Source organism: Alligator mississippiensis, chromosome 3, assembly GCF_030867095.1.
Source record: "Alligator mississippiensis isolate rAllMis1 chromosome 3, rAllMis1, whole genome shotgun sequence".
NCBI lineage: Eukaryota > Metazoa > Chordata > Crocodylia > Alligatoridae > Alligator > Alligator mississippiensis.
Genome location: NC_081826.1, coordinates 17674738 through 17701999, shown reverse-complemented (window position 1 = coordinate 17701999; position 27262 = coordinate 17674738). Strand labels below are relative to the sequence as shown.

Below are 27262 nucleotides of genomic sequence, written 5' to 3'. Positions count from 1 at the left end.
TTGTTTTTGTTTTGTTTTTTGGTGGGGGGGGTTGTTGTGGGTTTTCTTTTGGGGGGGGGGGAGAGGGGTCGCTTCCACCCTGTCTGTCTGTGGCAGCTCTTATTACAAATGTTGTTTCTCATTACAACAGCAGTTGACCATGTCACAAAGATGAATGTATTCTCCAGCACTGGGGCAGGAGAAAAATTATTCTTGTCATTATACATATGGGAAGCCAAAACACAGAGGGGTTTGCCCCAAGGAAAATCCATGGCAAAGCAGGGATTCAATCCAGAAACTCACAAGCTGGCTTCCTTACTCCTGGGACACCTTCCCAATGCTGATTAACACAACATCTTCCAAATTAGTTTCTATTTTAAGTTGATGCCCAATGTCACAGCACACCAGAAGCTCAGCAATTTACAAGGGATGGGAAATAAACCCCTAGAGCAAATGAATACTGGTTGTCTAGTTGCATCAAACCAATTGTTCATTTACTGCTTCTTTCTCTAGGACAACAAAACTCAAACCATATTTTATGCCACCACAGCTAACGTACCCATCCGTGGCTTGAGATCTCCCCCTGGATTACTGCAGCCTTTACCCTGCCATCCAAAACTTGCTACTTGAACCAAGTCGCTCTCCTTCACTCACCAATATCCTCACCATCCCCTGCGTTTCCTTCTCGTCTCCCTTGCTCTTGTCCATGCGACTCTTTCCATACTTCTACCATCAGGCCCGGTTGCTGCTGAGCAGTCCCAGTTTCCATGAAATTAGCACTCAGTACCTATCAATCGTGAGCCCCAAACACAGACCTTCCTCCTTGTCCAAGTGCTTCCCATGTCCAGTGTCATCTCAGTCAGTTCCCACCTTAAGTTCCAATTCTTAAACAAGCCCAGACACAAGGGAATAGCCCACAATATTAATTAAACATTGTAATTAAACTGACACAAAGCACTAGAAGGAAGCTTAGGGAAGCCCAGGGAATGCACCCAAGATCTCCTTCCCCCAGAGATATGTCTACATAGCTACTTAGACCCATTCTGTAGACCAAGTTCAGTAACCCACGACATGAAAAATCCCAAGATTAACACCCCTCCCCCCCATACCATCCAATCCTATCTGTGAAATTTTCCTGAGTGTCAAGTATCCTCTTGAGATCTCCTGAATTCAGATATCTTCTGGCCCACTGCACCCCTGCAGTGTTGAGAACTCACCAAGGTCTTATAGCCACACATAGACCACTGGCAGCAATATCACAACCTCCTGTACCTGACACCTGGCCCTTCAGCGTCCTTTATCCTGTCTCTCCTCCACATAGTTCAGAAAAAAGGACAAGTAATGGGCAGGCTAATAGCTATCCATAGAAAATGGACCTTTTTTTGTCCATTTTTACTTGTCCATTACTTGTCCCTCTTGCCTGAGGGACAAGAACCGTCCCCTGAGGCTGCCTATTCATTGAGTGCTGCGCTTCTACGAAACAACTCATCCATATTTGTCTGTTGTGCTTTTTGTGCAGCCATCACAAAGGGAGGGACAGCTCAAGCTCACTGAGGGAACTTTCAGCCCTGACAGTCAATAGCAGTGTAGACTGGGGGAGACAACTTTTTCCTTAAGGCCAGCCCAATTAACACAGCTCGGCCCTAAGACAGACTACGCTTGCGACCCAGCCACATCCACTTCCATTATTACCAATCGCCCTCCCTGCCCTGGGTCACAAAATGCTGCTGTGGGCCTGATAAAATTCTTCCAGACCATATGCAAGCTCTTTACAAGCTGGACCTGCAGGTTGTATATTGCTGACCCCAGGTGTAGATATAACCATAAGTATTTTGTCTCTACATTCCACCATTCCCCATGGCCTGGCACTGCGGGAAGCATGCTGTGCTCTATAAAAGGGCATCAGAAATCACTTCTCTCACCTTTTGTGGTCGGAGCCCTACGTGGACATGCATCTCTGAGTGGCATGCATGGGTGGATCTAGGATTTTGAAAAAAGGGGTACAGATGGTGTGATGTATCAGCACATATAACACACACATTTTTCTCAAGCTAAAAAGAAACCAGATGTTTTACTAATAAGCTTGGAGCCTAACTGTATTATTCAGTTTTGGATTGGAGCAAAAACAAATATAAATGTATTGGAATGTGCAATAACTTGCTATATCATGTATTATGTATAAAAAACACAACAAGGCAAAAATCATCAATACATTGGAGCATTAGTCCTGCAGTCATTAGAAGTAAACGGACATCCCTGTTTCAAATTCATAAAACAAATCTGAAATTAATTTAAAAAATCTAGCCTTCTTGAATACCTTGAAAATGCAACCAGCACTTCATTTAAAATTATTTCCGCACCTGAGTTGACATTTTTAGCTAGAGTTAAAACCAGCCTGCAGGACTGTGAAACAGGAGCTACATAACCAGGAGCAGCTAAGAGACAGTAGAATTGCAAAAGAAAGGCTAGCTTGATTAGTTGAACATCAAGACCATTACAAAAGGAGAGAGAGTTATTAACAATTGTGGGGGGAAAAAATTAGAGGATTCAGGTAAATTATAATGAGCCATGAGGTCATTTGACTGTCACTGCTTCCTGAATAAGAATGCTGCGCTCACTGCCAGGCAGTGGGTTTTAAACTATGGATGGAGCAGGAATCAAAACGGGGTGTAACCTGGTGTAACAATGCTTCTCAGTACCTCCCAAGGAGCAAGGCATCCAATGACTTACAGGGTTTTGTTATGTATTAACTTGAGTTCATCACCCATTTGGTAAATCTAGCTAACAGATTTCTGCAGAGTAGTCCAGACACCACAGTTACAGCATGTTTATCTTATGTCCAGATGACCTTCCACAAACATGTGAATTAATTTTAATGAATTGGTGTCACAGAGCACTTAGGTGCCCTGCTCCTTTTAAAGAGGGGAAACTGCTAGGGAAAGAGCCCTAGCAGTGAGTGGGGAGCCCCAGCTGCTGGTTACCAGGCCAATTAGAGGGAGCTAGTGACCCACACCTGCCAGAGGTCAGCTGACCGGAAGGGGCAGGGCCTGGCCCACATATAAACCCCAGGGCTGAGGCCAGGACAGCAGTTCTCTGCCAGCAGCCAAGGGGGAAGGAGCTCTCCCAGAGCAAGCAAAGGGGAGATGCCTGACTGCAGGTACAGCCTCCGACCTTGGTGAGGAATGGAGCACCCCTGGAGTGGCTTGAATGATGTTTTAGCTGGGCGGCTTGAATTTATGTTATAGCCCAGGGGCTTGTGTTTTGTTTGCTGTTTAAGACTAGTGGTTTGGGTGAGGCTATTACAGGAAGGAGGAGGCCTCATAGGGGACCCACAGCAGCGTGGGGACCCCGAGCGCCAGAGAGGGCACAGCATTGGGGGTGCCCCAAAACCCCCATTGTAGAACAGGACCCACAAGGGGTTCAGGAATCCATGGGGTCAGATTGTACAGCAGAACCGTGTCCAAGATGACGTAAAGGCAGCCTCCCTATTGTCTTTACCATCAAAGACGTGGTGGGCGAGAATCGAGGGCGCCCTTTGGGCCAACTTGGCCTGGTAAGGGGGCCTTGGGGAGATCACGGCCATCCAGCAGGACCCCGCACCGTGACAATTGGCAATCAGCTATCTTTAGTCTGGACATATCAGGAGTGAAATAGAGTTGCTTTGGCCAATTCTCATCTTTCCAAATGCTAGGTTTCTCCAGGAAGGAACAATATCCTCCACTGGATCTTACTCAGCATGGAGCACACTGTTGGCACACAACCAATAAAGCACTAACCAATAATAATGTCAAGAAAATATCCCCTTTACATCTATCACCTTAACCTATGTGTCTTTTCTAGCGGGTGGCTCATTTGCCATTTTCACAAGTAATCCGGACTAGTAAATGATTAATTTTTGGAACAACAAATTAACAAACCACAGATGGATGGGAGATGCTGTACAATCACCTGTTATGGAATGAATTTCATATTGTGGAGATTTACTAATCCGTAGTGCTGTACAAGAGATTAACATTGATAAATGGGTTTGCATGTCTTTGTCCCTAAAACATTCCTAAATGACATATGTTATGCCAGCAGGGCTTTTTTATCCCTCTTCCCCATTATCTCTTGGGTTTAATACATTATCAGCTGTAGGAGACTGTGGAGATATGAAAAACATCAGCCAGGCTATTAATTCTCATGATTATGCAAATGAAGATAGTACAATGTTTCTTTCCTCCAACACCCTGTCCTAAGGGACGTGGTGGTCACTATGCATGTGTATTTTTCACTTCACAGTGTTTCACATATGGAGGCATCAGTGTATCAGCAAAACTCTAAACAGGCCACTTTGCACTTTGTTATTCACAAACCAATCAAAACAAATATTAACATGTCACCTAAAATGAGGACATAAAGAAGCAGCAAGATACAAATTAAGGTAGACAATAGGAGATGACATTATTTTGTACAAATTTCCTCAGTTATGTAGGTAAAAATGCATAGGAATTTGACTGAATCGCTTCAGTAATCAAGCACATTTTTGGATACATCTATAAACTGACTAAAACTCTTCAGAAATTCCTATCTTATCTGTTAGTCAAGGCTGTGTGTTTATCAATAAGTTAGGTAGATTAGTTGTAGGTGTATATATATATATACTGTCACTGCTTCCTGAATAAGAATGCTGCGCTCACTGCCAGGCAGTGGGTTTTAAACTATGGATGGAGCAGGAATCAAAACGGGGTGTAACCTGGCGTAACAATGCTTCTCAGTACCTCCCAAGGAGCAAGGCATCCAATGACTTACAGGGCCTGAAGGGGCAGGGCCTGTCCCCTTATCATATATATAATGTTTTATTCAAGATGAGCATAAGGAAGAAGAATCAGACTTCATGAATGAAATACAGGCTGGATGAATGGACTGTAAGATGAATAGAAAACTGGCTGGAGCATCAGGCTCAGAGGGTAGTAATCGATGGCTCAATGTTTAGTTGGCAGCCGGTTTCAAGTAGAGTGTCCCAGGGGTCAGTCCTGGACCTGGTTTTGTTCAATATCTTCAACAACAACCTGGAAGATGGCATAGAGTGCACCTCAGCAAATTTGCAGATGACACCAAGCTGCAGGGGGGGGCAGGAATAGATATGTTGGAGGGTAGGGTTAGTTAGTATTCAGAGAGACTTGAACAAATTAGAGAATTGGACCAAAAGGAACCTCATGGGGTTCAATAAGGACAAGTGCAAAGTCCTGCACTTAGGATGGAGCAATCCCATGCACTGGTACAGCCTAGGGGCTGACTGGCTGGGCAGCAGCTCTGCAGAAAAGGACCTGGGGGTTACAGTGGACAATAAGCTGAATATGAGCCAACAGTATGCCCTTGTTGCCAAGAAGGCTAGCGGCATACTGGGCTGCATTGCTATGTGTGTTGCCAGTAGGTCAAGGGAAGTGATTATTCCCCTCTACTCAGCACTGGTAAGGCAACATCTAGAGTACTGTGTTCAGTATTGGGAATCCCAATACAGAAAGGACCCAATGTTCTTCCAAGGTCCCTTCCAGCTTTATAATCTATGAAAAAGGATGTGGACAAATTGGAGAGAGTCCAGTGGAGGGCAATGAAAATGGGGAGGGGGCTGGGGGACATGACTTATGAGGAGTGGCTGAGTTAACTTGATTTATTTAGTCTACAGAAAATAAGGCTGAGAGGGGATTTAATAGCAGCCTTCAGCTATCCAAAGGGTGGTTCCAAAAAGGATGGAGCTGAACTGTTCTCAGTGGTGGCAGATGACAGAACAAGGAGCAATGGTTTCAAATTACAGTAGGGGAAGTTTAGGTTAGATATTAGGAAAATCTTTCTCACTAGGAGGGTTGTAAAACACTGGAGGGTACCCACCCACAGTGGTTGTGGACTCTCTATCCTTGGAGGTTTTTAAGACCCGGCTGGACAAAGCTTTGGCTGGGAGGATGTAGCTGGGGATGGTCCTGCTTTGAGCAGGGGGTTGGACTAAATCAGTATTTCCAAAAACCATTCCATCCCAAGGCACACTTACATTAATTAAAATGTTTATTAATGTAATGCAGCACACCTGTTAAGGCATTCCCATCTCCATACTTACAAGCTCATTGTAGCTCATTGCTGCTGCAAAATTCTGGGGCACAGCTGTTCAGAGGCTCACAAACTGCACATCCCCCCCACAGCCAACACATGCACAGTAGATGAATTTCCCTCTGCTCAGCTGGTTCTCTCTCTCCCCCATGGCCAACACAGGTTCATAGATGGTAAGGCCGGAAGGGACCTCAGGAGGTCATCGGGTCTGGCCCCCTGCACCAAGCAGAAAAGACTACTGGGGTCAGGTGACCATCCAGTCTCCTCTTGAAGATTTCCAGGGTAGGCAATTGTACCACCACTGGAGGGAGCTTATTCCACAGTCTGGACACCCTCATTGTGAAGTAGTCTTTCCTAATGTTGAGCTTGAAACAGTCTTCCAGGAGTTTGTGACCATTACTCCTAGTTTTCCCCAAGGGTGCCCTGCTGAGCAGTTGTTCACCAAGCCCTTGATGTACGCTTCTAATGTAGCAGTAAGCTGCTACCAAGTCCCCTCTCAGCCTTCATTTTTTCAGGCTAAAAAGTCCCAGATCCCTCAGCCTTTCCTCATATGGCCTGCTGGTCACACGGGTGGCTCTTCTCTCGACTCTCTCTCTCTCTCTCTCTGGACTCTCTCAAGTTTACCACGTCCTTGATAAAGTGCGGTGCCCAGAACTGGACGCAGTACTCCAGCTGCGGTTTCACCTGTGCTGAGTAGAGTGGGAGAATCACCTCCTTGGTTTTGCTGGAGATGCATCAATTGATGTGAGTCTTCTGTGAATATCTCATCAATGTGGATTATTCATTAGCGCTAGGCAGCTAAAGAACTTTTTCTCATTATTCCAAAATTCTCGCGGCACACCAGGGAGCTCTTCATGGCACACTGGTTGAAAAGCACTGGGCTAGATGACCTCCTGAGGTCCCTTCCAACCCTAATTTGCTGTGCTTCTAAGTCTACTAGGAGCTTCATCATTGTTATTAAGCACAAGGTGTTTAGATGGAGGACAACAGAAAAGCAAATAGGCTTTTTCATTATTCATCTTCAATATTCTTTCCTGCTAGCCTGAATTTTTCTGCACTGCCTGATCAATTAAACAGAAACAGAGTGGGTTGCCACCTGCACATCAGTTGCATGGGTGGACAGGGAAGGTCTGGAGTTGTGTGAAAAATGACTGAAGCATTTGGCGCACTGCCTATTGAACACAGTGTCAGAGAACAAACCCATTTACTTTAACTCATTGTTCACTCTATGTTTACATGCGGCACTTCCAGCCTTCACAAAATGATTTGTTCACAGCCTGACTGTGAGCTTCGCAAGCTGAAATTAGTGTTTATCTAGTGCCATATGAGTGATTCCTATATATCCAAAAAGGCAAGTGTCAGGTTCTTTAGTGCATGTATTCCTCACCTGTCATTGCTAACTTACCAGCCCTCCTCCTACAACAGTCATAGGCATTTTTGTGGTGCTAGTTTAAGATTTATCCCTAATTTTCTATTACAATACAACACCCCACTGAGTATCCCAGACTCCCAGACTGGGAGAAAAAACACACCAATGTGTCAGAAGTGAAACCTGCACATTTTGTGTAGAAGTGGCAGGTGCATGTGTTATTGTGTGTTTAAAAAAAAAAAAAATATATGAAGGTTAGAGACCACAAGGGATGGGTGAGGACTTTAATGATTTCCTGGCATTTTAAGGTTATCTTGATAGCATAGGTATTTGAGAAGGCTTAACTGTTCATGTTCGGAAGGACAACAATTATTCATTGAATCTAACAGTGCAAAGGAGGAACCTTTTCATGTTTGTAGTCGCTCTACGGCAAACACCTCAGAACGAATCTTGTATATCATTTAAATTTGAAGTAATTTGTAAGTGCAAGACTCATAAAACTCTAATTTCATATAAACAAAAGATAACATGTGTTGCCTTAAGTCTGAACTTTGCTTTCCCTGGCAAGACACAATGTGTGCCTTTAAAAAAAAAAACCCAACCTAATGCTATGCCAAAACAGTTTTAATGAACCTGTCCCTTCTTCATAACCATGAAACAACACTTAAGTAGGTAATAAATTAATTTAACTTGCTGATAACTTTATCAAAGTATTTCTTGTTTTGCAGTTACCAGAAACAAAGAAATCAGCCACTAACAACAAGATAGCTAGTGGTTGGGCTACTAGTCTAGAAACTAGAAGACCTGGGTTCAGGTTTCACCTCTAAAGACTTCCTCTCTGAGATATGGCAAGTCACTAACTGTGCTTATACTTCTGATTAGCATCAACCTCAAGGCTGCCCTTAACTCCACACCTACCAATCATTTATCCAAAAAACCTCTTAGCTTACCCTCCAGCAGCAATCAAGAGCAAGCCAAGAAGGTCCGCTGATCTTCAGGACCTGAACGTCCTGAAACGTCTTTCATGCACTCCATTCAGAACTGGCCGGGCTGCTGTGGACTTCAACTACTGGACGTCTGAGGGCAGCAGTTCCCTGCGCTGGACATCCTGTCCCCACCACCTGTCATTAGAGCAAGGTGGATCCTAAAGGGGATCCATCTGAGAAACAGGGACACGATGGCTTCGGTACCAGCTGCCAGAGGAGATACAGATGGGGAGAGGCAGCTCATGTGTTTCAGGCTGATACGAGAGAGATCTTCAGGGTCACTCTTAAATATTTGTGTAAAAATAAGTCCTAACCCTCCCTCACCTATAAAATGCAAGTAATGGCATTTGTCTTTGTACATCAAAGATTATGGAGTGCTCAGATATTTTATCCTGGGAGCTGTAGTAAGTACCCAGACAGACGAAATCCTCTGTACACAAAATATTGGATTATTTTGTAAAACATAACAATGCACATTATTCTTTTGAATGACAAAGGTTTCAAAGTCCCTTTCTGTACTTAGCCACTCAGGGTTACGTAGCTTCTTGCCAGGCAGTTACCTTTTCAATTCCCTTTAATCCACACCGATCATTTCCCAGAGTCCACCATTACTGCCGTCTTTAATTGCTGTTACTCATTTGTGTTTTAGCAGTTCAAACAAAACAGATTAATAGTAGGCTGCCGGCTGCAAAACCCTTTGTAAAAAAGGCGGGCATCTGAGCGCAGAATCTGAGAGTGGACTTTGTTTCAAGGCCTTCCAGGCAATTACAGTTCACACCTATGTTTGCACCAGAAGAGGCTCAAACCGTGCGATTCTGGTCTTGTTTCTGTCCGCTGAACAGTGGAGGAACTCCTCTGAATAACATGGAGTTACCTCCATTTACAGTAGAGTAAGTTAGGACAGAATCAGGCCATTGAATGAGAAGGAAAACCACAGAATCGTAACAGTAACAAGGATAAGAAAGTTATCTCAAGATAGAGAAATATGCAGGACAAGTGAGATAGTGAATGGCTGGAAATTACAAGGATATGTAAACAAGAGAAGCTCTGTGTCCCAGGAGGGCTCGAGGCTTCAGATAATTTGAAAGAGTAGGTGCCGTCATTCAATGCACATGCATGGAGCGCTTTTCTATGCTTCCGACACTTATCTCGAGAAGCCTGGCAGGTGCAGTGAGAAGAATTGTGGTAGTGATAAAAACCCAATTTGTTCAAATGGTTTCGCTAACAGTTTATCTATGAAGTGAAACTGCTTTCCAAACTTTTGCATGTCCATGGCATCCCAAAAGCATGGGCAGATCTAGGATTTTGCAAACCAGGGTGTAGATGGCATCAGCATGCAGAACACAACTAGAAGCTAAAAGTTTTCCTAATAAGTTGGGACCTAGAGCTATTATTCAATGTAAGGTTGAAGCAGAAAAAAACAATCATTGGAATATGCATTAATTTGCTACATTATATCATAGATTAAAAAGTGGGCAAAAAAATGACAAGATACTGTTTCATTAGTAGTGGAGTCATAGTTAAAGGTACGTCTATTTTTCAGATTCATAAGCAAAATCTAGCATCTGGAGAGGGCTGCCAATGCTTTATTGCAAGTGATTTCTGCATCTGAGCTAATGTTCACCTGACTTAATATTTCCACACCTGAGTTAGTTAAAACACAGTCTGCAAGGCTGGAAAATAGGAACTGCATTACCAGGACCAGACAGCAGCATTGCAGAAGTAGGGATAGCTGGAATAGTGGAACAATTAGAAACCATTTAAAAAGAAAGAGGGTTGTTAACACCTGTGGAGTGAAGAGTTAGAAGGAATCGAGTGGATTACAATGAGCCACTAAGTCAATTGACTCCCCAGCTGCTGCCTAAATAGTCATGCTGCTGCCACAGCTAGGCAGTTGGCTTAAACTTTGGAGAAAGCAGGAATCAAAGGGGAGTGCAAGTGTACCAGCGCACCCCCCTGGATCCACACCTGTCTCAGTTTTGAGGATGAGGCTCCCAATATGGCTGGTCATGAGCTGGGCTCAGCAGGTATCTAACCATTAAGGACACCTATATACATGACGGACCACTGCTCTGACATGTGCAAATTAGCACGTGAGTCTGCTGCAGCGTGCCAATTAGTGTGCCCCAGCAGCCTCCATGTCACATGTATTCAGTGTCTCCACCTTTCAAAATGGCAGAGGGGCACTTTAACTAAAGCTCCTCCAACGAGCTTTAGTTAAAGTGCCCCTGCCACCATTTTGAAGCACAGGATGCTGAATACATGTGGCACTTTAATTAGAGTGGCTCCTGGAGCTGTTCTAATTAAAGCACCCCTCGTTGACCCCGGAGCACATGTATTGACTCTCTTAAGTACCACTATGTGTTTGGAAACAGTTGTGATACATCTAACACATACTCACTAAACTTTGTCTTACACACATCACCAGTCCCCAACATGTTCTCCGAATCTCCAAGCATGTTCAGCTTCTAAATCTACATGGATGAGCTATGTCAGTGCAGCAGCATGGATGGGGATACACAACATACTGTTTAATAGCTGTACTGGGATAAAGTCTCAAAACTCCAATGAGAGACCAGGGCCCTTCTGAATAGCAACCGGCACATATATAGACTAAAAAAGACAATTCCTTCTCCAAAGTGTTTGGAATCTTACACTCTCTACCTCTGTTATCTGCGCATCCTAGAAAAAGCAGGGTAGCTGCCCCACAGTACCTCCGCGTGGGAACAGAACCGACAGAAGACAAAGAGTACCATTCTTGGTGGAAGCAAGCCCTCAAGCTTAGTTCTTTGGCCAAGTGGCTTGGTTCAGGGGCTAAAGACCAGAAGATCAAGAGCTCTAGTCCCTGTGAGTGAGCCTAGCAGCCCTCAGAGTTGTGAGAATTTTTTTTATCCTCAAGTAATCCATTTCTAAGCACTTGGAGAAGAAGGTGATCAGGAACCATCAGCATGAATTCACTGAGGCAAGTCATGCCTGCCTACCCTGATTGCCTTCTATGATGAAGTGACTAGCTCTTTGGATTTGGGAAGACTGGTGGATACGGTATACCTTGACTTTAGCATATGTTCTTGCAGGCAAGCTAAGGAAGTATGGACTAGATGAATGGACTGTAAGGTGGATAGAAAACTGGCTGGAGCATCAGGCTCAGAGGGTAGTAATCAATGGCTTGATGTCTGGTTGGCAGGTGGTATCAAGTGGAGTGCTTCAGGGGTCAGTCCTGGGGCTGGTTTTGTTCAATGTCTTCATCAACGACCTGGAAGATGGCATAGAGTACACCCTCAGCAAGTTTTCAGATGACACCAAACAGGGAGAGTGGTACATACTCTGGAGGTTAGAGCTAGGCATAGACAAAGGGAGAATATATGATTTGGGGAGCCTGAGTGCACGTGTGCACAAGCAGGCACATGCACTCACCCCAACCCCAGCAAGAAAGTTTGTAGTGGGGAAGGGGCATGGGGAGGGGCAGATTGAAGGCCCCACAGTGAGGGAGGCAGTAGGGCAGAGACAGGGGCAGGGGCTAGAGTGAATGAGGCCCATGGCTGGGGTGGATCGTGGGATGCTTGGAGCCTGGGCAGCTCATCCAGGAGCATGGGTGGGCTCCCACCACTGCGCACACCCCCAGGACAGGCACAGGGGGCACATGCCCCCCTGACTGTGTGCGGCGTGGAGACAGGCTGCCGCTGTGGGCTGGGGTCAGCATCCCACTCTCAGTGCCCCAGAAGCAGTGTGACGCTACGTGCCTCCTGCACACAGGCTGCACTGCCTGCCCAGAGGTGGGAGGCACGTGGTGCCGTGCGGCTGCTGCGGCACTGGCAGTGGGGCGCGAAGTGCAGCCCACAGTGGCAGCTGCCTCTGCCCTGCACACAGCACAGATTGGTGGGTACATATCCTCTGTGCCTGCCCTGGGGGTGCAGGCAGCAGCAGGAGTCCCCCTGCACCCCTGGATGAGCTGCCCAGGCAGTGAGTGTCCCATGACCTGCCCCGGGGCCCCAGTGAACCCTGCCAGTGAGGGCCTCAATCTGCGCCGCCACACCCTTTCCCTCCCCCATGCCCTTTCCTATCTACACATTTACTTGCTGGGTGCTGCTCCACACATGGCTGGACAGGGTTGAGTTCCTGGCTGCCTGCAGGCTCCAGCTGCTCGTCTCTATCTGTGTGCGGACCCCCCACCCCACTGCAGCCACCTGGAGTCTGTGCTCAGGCTGCCTGCATTTGGGAGGGGGCTAACCCTGTTGGCCCTGTCCTTCTACCACCTATGGGGCAAGGATTCAGAGTGACCTTGACAAGTTGGATGATTGAATCAAAAGAAATCTCATGAGGTTCAACAAGGCCAAGTGCAAAGTCCTGCACTTAGGACGGAGCTATCCCATGCACCGGTACAGGTGGGGGGGCTGAATGGCTGGGCAGCAGCTCTGCAGAAAAAGGACCTGGGGGTTACAGTGGACAATAAGCTGAATGTGATCCAGCAGTGTGCACTTGTTGCGAAGAAGACTAACGGCATACTGGGCTGCATGGGTAGGTATGTTGCCAACAGGTCAAGGGAAGTAATTATTCCCCTCTATTCAGCACTGGTGAGACCACATCTGGAGTACTGTGTTCAGTTCCACACACACACACACACACACACAAAGGATGTGAACAAATTGGAAACAGTCCAGTGGAGGACAACAAAAATGGTTTGGGGGATGGGGCACATGACTTATGAGGAAAGACTGAGGGAACTGGGATTATTTAGTCTAGAAAAGCGGAGACTAAGACTGGATTTAACTAGTCTTCATCTTCCATCCTTGGAAGTTTTTAAGACCTAGTTAGACAAAGCTTTGCCTGGGATGATCTAGTTGTGGATGGTCCTGCTTCGGGCAGGGGGTTGCACTAGATGACCTGAGATCCCTTCCAATCCTAACTTTCTATTATTCTACGAATACAAGAATGACAGTCTTCCAGTAAAGAGAGAAGTCATCAGTGAATCAGTGGATGACTAACGAGGCTGAGTACCTCCAGCAGTCAATGCATCCTGGGATGCCCTACCTCACAGAGACCAGGGGGCAAAGGAAGAAAGATAAAATACACCAGTTGCACACATTTAGGAGCCACATCTACATATGGTGTGGACATTTGGCTCCCTGGGGACAACTAGTGGCAGCGCACCTTCTGCCGCTGCTAGCTGTCCCCGGGGGATGCCTGTGTCACATGCACTCTGGTGCACAGCAAGTTACCCCGGGAGTAGTTGGGGAGGCTGGCGCCAGCAGTCTTACCTGGGGTCTTCCCAGGGCTGCAGCAGCAGTGATTCTGCCACATGGAGCTTGCCAGCTGCCACAGCATGGCTCCAGGCAGCCCAGCTCCGCTTTTGAGCGGCGTGCATTGCCCATATGTGCACTGCTCCGCTTCTTTTCTCCATGGGGTTTTTTGGCCCCTGGATATCCAGGGGCCGAAAAACCCTCCCTGCTGTCCCTTGCAGCATGGAGAACAACTGACATGTCTGCAGCTCCACATACCACATGGCTGCACTCATCTGGACGTGGCCAGGGAGACCAATCTAGGTTGCAAATGAACAGTATCACCACTGCATGCCAGAAGACAGCCATGTGCCACTGTAGATAGCAATGACAATACTTTGTTAGACATTAAGGTTACCAATCCAACCACAGGCACATCATGCATGGAAACAACCCGCATTTACAGTCAGCCATGCCACTTGCAGTTTACAGATCGATTAAAAGGAGGGCCAATGAAGATAAATGATTTACTGACACATAAAAATCAGTGCAACAGCTTGGCAGTTCAGTGCAGTGTAGCATAGAGAGTGCTTAATGCACCCCCATCTTCAGAGCAAGGCTCAAATAAAAATCTGCATGGTGTTTCCCATGGAGATACAGACAATGTTGCCTGCTTGTAAGCCACAGTGACAATGCAAAGGGCCTGATGCTGCAACTTCAAAGGGAATTCGTACTTAAGCCAAAAGAAATTCTGCAAGCAGCAGTGATGCAGCATCAGCCTGCAAAGTCTGCTCCTTCTCCCAGGCAAGTCGAAGGGAAATTTTGGCAATGGCTTCAGCAAGAGCAGGAAGAGGCTGCCCATACCTTAGACTGAGCACGCTTCAGAGTATCCGGACAACAAGGGGAACTGGAAACTAGTGTATAGCAGGAAATAAAACACCCCTGTGGACGGAGATAATGAACCTTTGAAAGAGCAGCATAACCTAGGCTGAAATAATCCTTGTCAACAGAGCTGTAGAGCAAATCCCAGTTGTAGAAATGGTATCACTGATGTAGCTAAAATGATGAGGTATGAATACATTTACAGAAAAAAAATGATCGAGCTGGTTGCTTGCACAACATCTGATTATAAGGCTCTAATTACAGACAGAAGTCACAAGGCAGGACTAATGAATAGGCTATGGATATGAGACTGGAAAACCAAAAGTCCATTTTGAATCCCAGTTCCTGCAGTGTATATCTGGAGTAATTCCAACTCACTTCAAAGGAGTTCCTCGAGACTCAACACTGATGTCAACTAGGCTGGAATCTGGCCCAAAGGCAGCAGGACAGACAAGGATAGGAATTGAAGTAGAATAGAAGAGGATATAGGAAAGCAATGGGATATCAGTGAAGGGTTTTTAATTTTTTTTTAACAACAACAACAACAAGTGCTCTGTACCATGTCATGCTGTCCCAAATTGTGGACAATGTGGACAAATTGGAGAGAGTCCAGCGGAGGGCAACAAAAATGGTGAGGAGCTGGGGGACATGACTTCTGAGAAGAGGCTGAGGGAAATGGGCTTATTTAGTCTGGAGAAGCGAAGACTGAGGGGGGATTTGATAGCAGCCTTCAACTACCTGAAGGGGGGTTCAAAAGAGGATGGAACCAGACTGTTCTCAGTGGTGGCAGATAAGAGAACAAGGAGCAATGGGCTCAAGTTGCAGCAAGAGAATCTTAAGTTAGATATTAGGAAGAACTTTCTCCCTAGGAGGGTAGTAACACACTGGAACAGGTTACCCAAAAAGGTGGTGGAAGCTCCATCCTTGGTGGTTTTCAAAACCCAGCTAGACAAAGCTTTGGGGACGGTCTAGTTGGGGATGGTCCTTCTTTGAGCAGGGGGTTGGAATAGATGACCTCCAGAGGTCCTTTCCAACCCTAGCTTTCTATGATTTTATAATAGGAGCTTCTGCGAAGAGTGCAAGATCTGGATCACCTGGCTGAAAGTGCCACCTTGGTTGTCTGCTGGTTTTCATGTTTGACCTGTGTGATGCGAGTCTGGTGTCAAAGGAAATTGTTGGCAATGGCTTCAGCAGGAGCAGGAAGAGGTTGCACATACCTTAGAGCACACTTCAGAGTACCCAGACAACAAAGGGAAATGGAAAATAGTGTATAGCAGGAAATAAAACCCCCTGTGGAGGGAGATAATGAATCTTTGAGAGAACAGCATAACCCAGGCTGAAATAATCCTTGGCAACAGAACTAGAGCAAATCCCAACAGTAGCAATGACATCATTGATGAAGCTGGAATGACAGGGTGTGAATATGATTAGGGGAAAAATTATGCATTATTACAATAATAAACTAAGTTCTACCATTTGTTTCTACTCCTCCTTTAGAGTAGAGTATCTCTTTGGAAAGGTAGCCCTACTTTACTTCTCTCCCTGAAGAACGCATCCCCAGTTGCCTAACTGATACAGAGATCAAGAGAATGGTAAAAAGCACTGCTTCTTACAACCGTTGTGATGTAGCCAAAGTGACCTTTACCAAGAATGCCACTACAAATCCTGAAGTAAAAGAGCACCTACAAGGTAAGCCATAGCACTTGTCCCTATTTATCTCTGCAGAAAGTGAGATTTGGTCAGTGAGGAGATGCAATTTCATCATGATACTAGCCAATATATTAAGCATTAGTTATTGTGTGTATCCCCTGTACAAAAAGGGCCACATGGGAAATTATTAGTTGAACTGGAAAATGCAGAGATGAGCAATGAGTTGTAAAGTGGATACGGTACACAACAATGGGCTGTGCTGAAAGTGAAACTATAAAGCTGGAGGGATTGGTCTTGGGATTGATGTTAATACTTTGATCAATGACCTTAGCCCCAAGAGAAGGAGCTTTCTATAGAAATGTGACTGCTGACACCAAGTTGGGCAGCATCACCAACAGAGGAAGATAGGGATATCATACAGGACTAAGTGGATGACCCCAAGGACTCAAGTAATAGAAATAGGATAAATGTCACCCACATTGCATATATTTTGTTCACACAGCATTAAGGTCAGGCATTGATGGAATAATAAAAAGAATCTGTCATACAGTAGGTTCATCAGCGGAAAACAGAGGAGAAGGAAAAAACCCCAGATGTATTACCACATGATAGCCAATATGTTGCAGCCAATAAAGTAACCCGATTTAGTCCTAGGCTGGATCAGGCAAGGTATTATAGATGTGGGGAAACACTGGTACCATAGTACAAGGCGCTAGTGAAATCCTGACAGGAATACGGTGTATATTTCTGGTTAGCCGTGTTAAAAAAAAATCATTAAAACCAGAATGGCTAGAAGGAAGGACTAATAGGGTGATGAGAGAAATGAACCGCTTTGTAATAAGGGGCGACTAAAAGAGGTTGGCATTGGTGACGCATCGGGGGTGCACATGGGTGCACATGCACCCCTGAGATCGACCACTGCTGATGCTACTGGTGGTGCCTGCGGGAATCACCACTTGCTCCCGCTCTCCTAACCTTGCTGCTGACACTGCCAGCAGTGTCTGCAGGTGGTTGCCAATCGCTGGTCACCGCTTGCCACCGCCCTCCCCACCACCACCAACACCACCGCAGCTACCTGTGGAAGCTCCCCGCTCACCGCCGCCACCGCCTGCAGGTGGTCGCCATGCCCCCCCCCAGTCTCGGGGGGCACACAACATTCACGGAGCCTGGCTTATGTCTAACAAAACCAAGGCTGAAGGGGGTATGACTGCTCTCTATAACCACATAAACACCGAGCAATGAGAAGAAATGAGGGAAATGGGAATCAACTGATGAGGCACAGATTTAGGCTGGAAACTAAAGGAAAGTTTCTAACTATCTGAAGAGGGAGGTTCTAGAATAGGTTTCCAATCGGAGTAGTGGGAGCAAAAAAGCCCTCCAAACCCAAAATCTTAAAGAGCAGTAAGCTTATGAAAGAACTTATAGAAGGTGGCCACCATGAATCACAGGGTCCCTCCCAGTCCCGTGTTCATCCGTAGCGAGCAAAGTATGTCCTAGTGCAGAATGCCGTCACAAAGTCTCCGCTTATTTTTGAGAGCTTAACTGGGATTTAAGCAATGCTTACACCTTCAGTTGCACACACAGCACGTATCTGGTTTCTGTCTATTCTTCAGGGTCCTCCTTCCATTTGAAGGTGCCCGTTTACATTTACCTAATATAATTAAACAAAAAGCAATTGTTCTACCTAGTACTGTATTTATTGGCATACCACACACACCCTCCCCCAAAAACCAGCCCTCCAAAATTGGGGTCTGTCTTAAGCAGGTAAGCTGTCTTTCTGCATCAGAATTAAAGCACACAATGGGTGCGGTGTAGCAGGTCCATCATGGCTGCTATGGGTTGTGCTTCGCTCCCAGGCCAGGAGAGAGAGGACACATGGTACGTGAGTAAATCTGGTATTTAGCTCAGGTTGTATATGCTTCTTTCTCAGACCTATCCCAAAGCTTCTCCAACATCTCTCCAATAAAATATAATACATGATCTGAGACAGAAAGGCTCGGAAGCAGCTTTACTTCTTGCATGCTCCCCAGACTATCATGCCTCTAAAACTACTACTCCTTAGGAGGTCTCCTACAGTTTAGTCAAAGCCCTTTTGATTTGCCTGTAATGACAGGATTTTCTAACATCTGAGCAGTATCTGTGTTAAAGCCAATCATCTCAAACATCATTCCTAGGTCTAGCATCTCTTCTCTGCCATAGGAGATACAAAGCCTTGCTAGGTTCCCAGCAAGAACTATATGTTCTGAGTATGAGAATAGTCTGCCTCCTCCAAAAAACATAACTAGGGGGAAAAAAACAGAAGAGAAGTGAAAAGATACTCACCTCAGCTGGAGAGATGTAGATCAAAACTGGCTGCTTTAGGGATACAGTTGTGTCAATCTGCCTAATTTAAAGGTACAACTCCCAAAAATGCATGCTAAGAAAAAAAAAAAAAAAAAAAAGAGTTCCTGTAAAAAACAACTCCACAGCCAGAAAAATCAAAGCATATTAGATAAATGCTAGGGATGCTGTTATAGTATAAATATGTGACTATAGCTTTTATATACTTACTTTAGTAAACTTTAAATCGGTTGTCAGGAGGAAGTAGGAATATAGCCTCAGCAGAATGAAGTGCAGTATGCCAGAAAGTGCTGGCTACATTTACTCAGGCTTGTTTGCGTGTGGGTTTTTCACCCTGATTTGAAGCTTTCACTGCTATGACTACAGTGTTATCAGTACCCAAACTGGCTAATTTAAAGCTGGCTTGACTAAGCCGACATGAGCTGCAGTGATGCCTCTGGAGTTTCTGTAGAAAGGTGGGTCTGAGAGTACTATGTACAGAAATGGAGCCAGTGAGCACATCTTCCTATTAGAGACCATCCCCTGGCCCTCTAGATCTGAACACTGTCATATGTTTGGGAGTTTGCTCTAGAAAGGAGCCTTATGCAGATCACCCTGATGTCTGCTTGACCCTTAGGCCCCGGTTCTTCATGAGATCTATGCTGTCGGGGGCGCGGAGCCAGGTGCAGGAGCAGAATGTTATTTTCTTTCCATTAGGAAGAAGAAAATAGAAGAACCAGCCTGCCTGTTCTAAAACAAAGAGACAGCTAAAGAGGTTTGATTGTACTAAACATAGGAACAGGTTCTGCCAAGACCTTGGAGCCTTTTCATTTCCCTTGGGCTCTTCACCCAAGACCCCAAGTACAATAGTGATCCCTCCATTTTGGAGTACTCCAAGGTAGCACTCCCAGTGCCCCAAATCAGCCACAAACCCATGCCCTGGGATCTGACTGCCCTCTCCAGTATGCAGTGCTGCATACTTGCTCTACAGACCGGGTGGTTGTGGCAGAGATTGTACTTGGGGCAGTCTAGTCCAATGCAAAATAACCACGTTGGTTATGTTACAGGTGCTCCATCTGCTTGTCTTATAGCTCTGGGATGAGGAAAGATTTATTGCCTAGGTGTCCATGACCTGCCATTTTTACTTCTGTAAAGTGATCTTTCCCAAGCATTCTGCTTTAAGCTCAGCCAGGAAAAATACACAGAGCTCCCTGAATATCTCTTCCCTTTGCATTTCAAGGAGAGAAGGAGCAAAGAGCGTATCTGTAAAATACTGAATTTAGGAAGCATTTTAATTCTGTGACTAGGGAAACTGAACAGCTTCTTTGCCTTTTCAGGCTATTTCCTCTTTGGACTCAGGAAATGAGGAACCTTTTACTTGATACCTTTTGCAGGAGGAAGGGGTGATTTTCTTTGCACATTTCAATTCCTATGGATCTCCAGCCCCATCATTTTCCTTTGAGATTTAAATAGATATACCTTAGAGAAAAACTTTGGCAAAACCAGCAAGCCTAGGCATATAGAAGAAACAAAGTCTAGGGGTGTCACCCTGAGCTTCAGGAGATTTGGATTCAACTCCCTTCTCTGCAACAGATTTCCTGTGTTAACTTGAGTTAGTTGCTTTGCTTAGCTTGTATAATAGGAAAGATAATGATAATGGGATAACGCTGTGGGGAAGGTAAAAATGCTGGGGTGCTTGGATACTTCAGCAGTGGGGGCTTGGTTGGATGGATCAAAGTCTGTGGATGTCAATAAACTCGTCTTTTGCATTTGGAACGAAAGCCAAAAGTTAGGGAAGCGGAGCCCGGTTTCAGTTCTATTGTGAAAATGTGATGTGGCTCCCTGGCTTAGTATTTGGTGTAATAGTTGTGTAATAGATGATTTCTGGCTTCCTGTATCCAAAGGAAGATGAGGATTATTCTTTGCCGTAGTCTTATTGGAGCCTCTCCTGGAAGAGCCTGGACTCAGGACAGTAAGTTGGGACTTTGCTCCTTCTTTCTACAATATCTCTGGACTCTAGGAGGCATCCCATGACCTGTCAGAAGGTAAAAAATTCAGAATGAAGAGAACCTGGAGGCAATCCAAGAACTCTAGACCATAGTGCAAAGTGCTACAATTGCTGTGACACAGCACGCTGCAAACACATGTTTGTAATGCGATATGGGCTGCTATGGAGCACATTCAATATGCACAATATCTATTTAATCAAATTGAGGTAACAAGATCAATACAGAATATCAAGCCAAAACTCTTAGGTATGGGCAAGCTTACAATCTCACAATCCCCTGCCAGGCTGGCATCAAAAATTTGAGAAGCACTATTATTCTTTAGGCTCAAACTGTTCTTCATTGCATTTTGTATCACGGCAGCAGTGCTGTTTGCTCATTTCACTACGCAAAGCAGAAAAAGCACAATTCCTTGAAGGAGATAAATGTAAATTTATAAAGTGAGAGGAAAAACATTCTACTGTGTGTCGTCTGACAGCTTTCAAATCTGGTTTAAGATTTGCTGAAAAAGCTGAGCAAACATCTGGTTCGTACACAGAAATTTATTTGACTGTGGACTATCAAGGCCTAGTGAATCACCCTTGTCATATTTTTAAAGAATCACACAGATGTACATCAGTATGAGAAATGTCATGTTCTTATATGTAGGCTCATAACTTCTCCAGCAAGGGATTTGTGAGTGTATATGATCTAATCTAGCTATCATTTCTTCTGTACCCAAATGTATGTTTTCTGCAAGAGCTTTATACAGTTCAAGTCCTCTGTGCTTTTAGTCATATAATTCTGCATCAATAATATATTTAAAAGAAGTCATACAACTTCTGTCATGCAAGTCATGCAAATTCTGTACCATCTCCCCACAAAATTTATCATTACTTGGAATGCTTCAATATGTCTCACAAAGTTGCCTTTAAATTATACTTTATTTAATGCTCTTATCTTCTTAATTTAATTAAAAATTGCTATTGAATCCTGACCTTGACATGTAGGTAAAATTGCACAGCTACAATTAGACAAATATTGCCAGCAGCTGGCAACAGAACAAATTAATCATAGCTGTGCCAACACCTTCATCTGTTGACCAAGCAAATTCCCTCTGTCTGACATTATGCACAACAAATGAAAACAGAAAATGTTGATGTATTTGGTGTTTATTTTTCTTGATGATGCTTAATTTGGTCCATTTCTTCGTTAAGTTTCTTTGCCATAGCAAATCAGCAAGCCTTAGCGGCTTGGTTTTGGGGGAGGGGGATTGTTGTCTTGGTTTTTTTTAATATCCTTAATTATCTAAGGAAAAATTATATTGCTTTTCTAGGCTCCTTTCATTCATTCAGCCTTCCACTCATGGCCTCCACTCCAGCCTTCCCTCCAGCCACCACAGACCACTGTGAGGTAATATATTACATCAATATAGTTATTCCATTTCCACTGACTCTATATTAACAAGTGCTTTAAAGAAGCAGACAGCAGGATACCTGCCTGCACTTGAGCTCCACTCCTGATGTCTCAGGCTACGGACAGATATTCAAAAAGCCTGAGCCTGAATTGATTCAATCTTTGCAGGTTAGTTTAACCTGGCTAGGCAGAATCAGTTTGTAACTGTACAGACATCCCCCCTGGACTGAAAAAATGCCAGGGGGTACTCGAGCAGCCCTCCCTTCCCTTCTACAGTGCTGAGCTGAAGAGGAGGTATGGCCAGCCCCAGCAGGATGCTCTGATTAGGGAGGGGTTCCCCGCCTTGCTGGTCAGCAAAGGAGCCAGCTGGGAGTTATGTATCACCTGTTGATTAGCTCCAAAGAGCCCTAAGCAGCACAGTCCTGTCTGCCTTTGTCCTACTTGCCACAGCACAGACCATAGCCAGCATGTGGTATGCTAGCTAATGCTGAGAGTTTTCTGTGTAAGGCAGAGGGGAGGGGGGAGATCCTTGCTTAGCAGGGAGTGGTGAGGGGAGTGAAGGGAGCAGGGAAAAGCCATGCAGAAGCCTGCAGTCTCTGCTGCAGCTCCAGCCAGAGAGCAAAGGGGAGGGGCCAGATCTGCTGTGGAGCAGAGAGCCCCACCTAGCCCAGAGGGCATGCCGGGATGCTGGAGGAGTCTAGTTTAACTTAAACCAGGAAGGGGTCTGGGACAGGCATTACATAAGCCAGTTTGACCCAAATCAGTTAAGTGTGATACCACATTCAACCAGGTTTATCTCAAACTGGTTTCACCCATTTTCAAACCAGTTTGCGTGCATTGAACATTTGTTCTGTTACAGGTTTAAACCAGTTTCTGATCACTTGAACCAGTTTATGTGTAATGTCTGTCCATAGCCTCACTGTCACTACCATAATTCTTCCCCATTCCCTTTGCTGGTTGACATTTACTGTGCAGTGTCTCGTGTAGGCTCTGAACATGCAATCGTGCAATCAGTCTGTTCAGATGGACGCCTTCAACCAGCTGCTGCTTAATGGACTTCATTGTGAGCATAAGGTTATGCTTTGTTGCAGAATCAGGGCCTTTGAGTGTAAACTCCTTAGACATTTTATTTGTCTGTAAAAACCCCACATGCATGTATAGAGTGGCATACATACATTAATAAACTATAACAACAATAAGCCCCTGGAAAGTTTGTTTTCCAAAATAATATTGCGCAAACCTAACTGCTACTGGCACTTTTATCAGCAGGAATTACATGTCTTTTTCTTCCCTCCACTCTCAGAAGATGCAACTTGCACCTGATAAGATCAGTGAACCATGATGATAAGCACATAATCAGCAATGCTTTTAGATTAGGTGAGATTTGATTTACCATTATTAATTACATTGCTTCTCAGTGAGTAACTCAGCCATGTGATAGCCTACCCAAAACATCACAGAGCACCTCAGTGTAATACATAAGACATAGCAAAGCAAAACTGAACAACCACATGGGAACATCTGAAATAAGATGTTCTTTATCAAAGGAACCATGCCACTTGACATAAGGGAAGTAACTAGCCTAACTGGTCTTAAAAGCATCTTAGGAAAACCAAACTATGCTTCAGAGATTTTAAGGCCTGATCTCTTATATAAAGCAGGCTATACGCTTCACAGTTATCTCTGTAAAAAGACCAGTAGATCACATTTGACTAAAACATATCTTCCAGAAAGGCATGAAATCTTGATCTGAAGACTTCAAGAGATGAAAAATCCACCACTTCCCCTTGGTAGTCCGTTTCAAAGTATATGAGGCGCTTTCACTCCTATTGTTTTTTTACGGTTGAATTTGCTGTGTTTTAACTTGTTATGCCTTTATGCCATTGGTTCTCTTTATGCCTTTTCCTGCTGAGTTAAAGCACACTTTAATACCTAGTATTTCCACACTATGCAGATACTTATGTACCATAATCAAGTCATCTCTGGATCTCATCTTTGCTAAACTAGACAAGCAAAGCTCTTCCCATTTCTCACTGCTGCTAAGAGACCACTGGATATAGGCAGAGGCTTTTTGATAGGTTGAAATGGTACTGGTAAGAAAAAAAAAGAATAAATTAAAACTTCATAGTAATAAAAAAGAACAAATTAAAGAAACTAGAGCATGACAGAGAAGAACAGTGAGGCTTTAGTATAGTCATCATATATTGACATCAGAAATAAATAAAAGGAAATTTCAGCCAAAATATCTGATGATACATTTCCTTGCAGCATATTATTCAGTCAGTATGTATTTCAGTGTACTGTTTCATGAGCACATGGTCTCTGGTAAAAAAGGGAGACAACGCTAGAACTCAAGTTGTGTGGAAGTCTATTAGTTTATGTCTGTAGTCATAGCTGTTTTTTGTTTTTTTTTAGTATAGGCCTCCAGTTCATGAAAAATATTTTCCCTATAACATGATGGTAACTAAATAGTTCAATGTGGTAGAGGGGAAAACAGATGAAATAAAGAATAAAAACAGCTGGAATTGTAATTCTTATGTAAATGAGTAGAAGATAGGCACCAGAATGTACCTTTGGTGGGCCCTGTTTAAGGTAGTGAAACTAAAATGGATGGCGGAGACAAAGGAGTAGGTGGAAATCAATATGTATATCAGATCAGATGGACGATGCAACTGGACACTCTCTGCACCAGTGGCCAAGCTGCATTCATCCATGAGGGTAAGGAGGGAGCTGCATCTAATACTGGGCATCAGATAAGAATGGGACATATCTTCATCTGGTGGCAGTTCATGTTAGTTCACCGACTGGTATAGCTCAGCTGACCTCATTTTCTTTTCTTGAATGACAAGTGTTCTCAGCAAAAATTGCTAATTTTGTGTGTGTGTCTGTTATTGTAGCTGACTAAATACAAAAGACTTAAACCAATTACAAGAATGTAGCTATCTGGTATATCAGGAACATAACACAATAACAATTTTATCCATCCTATCAAGAAATCCATTTTTTATGAAAACAAGCAGTAATAAAGTGTGTCCTTCTATGCCCTGCTAATTACCTACATTTCCTATGATTTTATGAATTATTCAGAAAGAGAACTCATTAAGGAGAGGAGGGATCGCTCTAAGGCTCATTTGCAAATTTACTTAGTCAACACACATGAGCATGCTGGCACTCCCCTTTTCATTAACCTGGGAGCCAGCTTGGAGATGTCACAAAGCATTTTGCAAGATTTCCTTCTTGTGAAGATGAAAGGCTGCAAATTATTCATCATCAGCAAAGGTGAGCCCAGGGAAGACAGGAACATCCAGGATGACAAGGCTGTCTACACACATTAGCAACTATTAGCCAGAGGAGAGACTCACAGGCAACTATGTGCCAACTGCCTCAGCAAAACTGTTTCTTGCAGCTGGATCTAAAACCAACATCAGAAAGAGTGGGGAGAAAGTATTCTTAAACAGGACCCCAAAATATCTCCTTTGGAGTGGCTGATTGTGAAGGAGTGGGTTAACACCAGCTAAGGATGCAGCCTGATAGACAAGAGTCAGATTTAAATCAGTCCTTTTCCTCAGAAGCAGAAGTTATTCTTTCTGTCTTGCTAAGCATCAAGTGTATTTGCAGCTCTATAGGCATGATTTTTAAATAAAAAATAGCAACAAAATTATTATGCTAATTATGGACCTACACAATGACAAATGCAGACGAAAGTGTCTTCACTCCACACAGGCAGGCAAGCTTCTTTGGGTGATATTATTAGACCAACTGAGTAGTTGGAAAAAAGTTCTTACCCATTTGCACACATACTAGAAAGCCTATATGCTCCCCAGAGAATACAAGTACTTAGCCTGGCACCTCTGGAGCAGGACGGTTTCAAAAAAATATCTGGCGCATCCTTCAGCATTGAAGTGGTTACCAGGGACATCAATAACCTACTCAGCTTGGGCCTCAGGAGTCACCTCCGCTGCTTTCTGCCTTGTGGTTGGATTCCAGAGATGTGAAGCTGGTCTCTGGCCGAGAGACTTCTAGGAAAGTCCTGGTGGCCATAGCGAGGGAGCCTGATTTCTTACTGTGGGGTATAAATGGAGCAAGCTCTTTAAAATGAATGTCTCTTCTGGTTTTGGCTCACTGGATCCTGAACATGTTTGCTTTGGCTTCTCTGAAAGGATCAGCATTAATCTTTGCTTGTCCCTGTTAAAGAATGGTTTGAAGACTGAAGGTCAAAGCAGGCCAAAGGAGCTGGAAGGCACTGAAGTAATAACCACTTTGTTCTAGCATCAGCAGACTGTGGGCTTGATTCTCCTCTAGGGCCACATCCATGCTAGAAAAATGTTGCCAGTGTAGCTGTGTAACCCTATGCACAAGCCCTCCTACTGCAGATGCAGCTTGTACTGGCCAAAGCATGCTTTTCCATTATAGCTTATCCTGGTTTCCAGAGCAAAGCAGGCAAAGCATTTTCATGCTAGAATAACACCTTCTATTCTTGGGTTTTTGCTGATCTAGAAATAACACGCTCCAAACTGATGTTGTTATTATACTGGCAAAAGTTTCAAGTGCAGACCGACATATTTTGTCCGCAGAAGTGTGAATGCATCCTTCCTCACAGCACCCGGCAGTGGCAGAACCTCTTTTTTCTGCCAGCAGAGTAACACCAGCCTGTTTGCAATAGAAGGTCCCGATGGAAAGCACGTGGAGATATACCCATGCCCTCTGGCAGCTGTCACAACCCCTTTCCTAAATGTTGCCTCTCAGGGCCTGCACATCCTGCTGGTGAAGCTGCTATAGTGGAACTACCTGGCTCTGGCAAAAGCCACTCAGCTGCTGTATACCCGCTAGCAGGTCCCCCCAGGCAGCTGCTGGCTACTGGCAGCACTACGGCTGGCAGAAATCTTATAACAGACCAACCCTTACTATGTCTGAACATAGTCTCCATAAGACATGACAGTGGCCAGGAAGGACTAGTGGTCCATCTACTTCTTTCTCCACAGGTAGAAGCCACTTACAGAAGTTTTTGATGATGGTGGGTGCGGGTGGGGGGCAAATCATATGTTTGAATAACAGTTAAACCAAGGGGGTAAGAAATGTATTCCAGATTTCAGCTTTGCCCTGATTCCAGATTTCAGCTATGCTTATGCCCTGAAGCATAAAGACTGAAGCCCAAGTAACTCCTGTTACCCTTGTTAATGTAAATACAGGCCTATCTATCTATCTGATGTATGTCTATGAGCCAGTGGTTTAAAAAATAACTCTATGTTCAAAAACTCTGTTCGAGATGACTCTTGATTCAGTTCAAATTTATTTTACACACCTACTAACTCAGTGGAATTTATATTGCTATAAAGACCACTTATACCGGTGTGGCAGGGCACTGTGTGTGCCTGC

The 27262-nt window shown here is 44.5% G+C and overlaps 1 long non-coding RNA gene across 1 annotated transcript in view; it reads right to left on the bottom strand.

Annotated features, from left to right (window-relative positions):
* Positions 1–24952, bottom strand: part of LOC132249222 (uncharacterized) — a 47418-nt gene extending 22466 nt beyond the window's left edge. Inside the window, exons 1-2 of the long non-coding RNA XR_009460625.1 lie at positions 18717–24952; positions 18489–18582 (exon numbers count right to left, since the gene is read on the bottom strand). This is a non-coding gene — a long non-coding RNA (uncharacterized LOC132249222). The remainder of the gene's footprint in view (positions 1–18488; positions 18583–18716) is intronic.
* Positions 24953–27262: the final 2310 nt, after the last annotated feature.